Source organism: Aptenodytes forsteri, unplaced genomic scaffold (genome assembly GCF_000699145.1).
Source record: "Aptenodytes forsteri isolate BGI_AS27 unplaced genomic scaffold, ASM69914v1 Scaffold76, whole genome shotgun sequence".
Taxonomy (NCBI): domain Eukaryota; kingdom Metazoa; phylum Chordata; class Aves; order Sphenisciformes; family Spheniscidae; genus Aptenodytes; species Aptenodytes forsteri.
The window spans coordinates 1,553,173-1,554,307 of NW_008794444.1; positions in this window are offsets into that span (position 1 = coordinate 1,553,173).

The window sequence follows — 1,135 nt, forward strand, 5'->3', positions numbered from 1 at the left end:
CAGCTTCCCAACTTAAGCACAGCAACAGCGTTCACACACCGGGGGAGCGCCAATCTCCTGTCCCTGCAGGACATCACCACGAGGACAAAACAAATTCAGCGCAATCCCTCCGTTGAATTCAATGACTCCCGTGGGCAACACAGACCCGCACTGTCATGAAGGAGCCTGCGAGTGCTGGGCTTGCTGCTGCCGGTGGGAGCGGTGCCCCTCGCCACCCCGTCCCGCAGTGCTGGCACAGGCAGCTGAGGCCACAGAGCTGTCTGCAACCACCCCAATCACCCGCCAGCCCTAAACAGGACGTTTTAGTTTTAAGCATCTTGCACTGGTCCGAACTAGCTCCACCAGCCTCCGTAATTCAAGGTGCAACCTCTCAGAGAGTCCTCTCCTTGCTTTGCTGCTCGACTTGCCTCCTGGGTGCTCGGGGACGGGCTGTGTGACGTAAATCAACCTGCTTGAGGCTGAATTTTTCTGGGGCCGGGGGGGATTTGGCACCTGTAAAGCGCCGGGGCAAGATGAGTCCCAGAAATACCACGAAACCAGCCCAGCAGGCTGTGCTGAGGAGGGAAGGATGCTCGTCAGCCACGTACGCTCTGCCCCACGGATAAAGGATACAAATCTAATCCTTCACACCTCTGAGGCAGCAAGAAGAGCCTGGCAGCACCTCCCAAAGACCTGCTGCGTGCCTGGGCTTTGACATCTTCTTCCAAAGGGTTTTTTCGGCTCAGCCAGCTGTTTGCAAGCAAATCTCACAGCAGAAAGCAAAGCCCCGTCTAGCAGAGCAACGGGTGCCTCGACCATGGCAGTCAGCGCATCCACCAGCCCAGACAGGGACAGGGATGCGTCCCCAGCTGCGCCTTCGCAGAAACCCATCCATCCATCACGGCGCAGCGACAGGACAGGAGAGAAGGAACAAGTCAGACAGCAACCGCTGGGGTCGAGTCAAGCAGTGCCCAAGCCGAGCTGCGTCGGCAGCGCAAGGCTCCCGCAGCATCAATCAACGAGGCACAACACGAACTCCCTCCTGGGAACATGGTGCTTCACACCGGGATTCTCCACACATGAGTCTTCGGAAAAGGGAATAGCCTTAAATCATCCCTCACGGGGGGGGGGGGGGGAGGAAAACAAGCAACCGGGG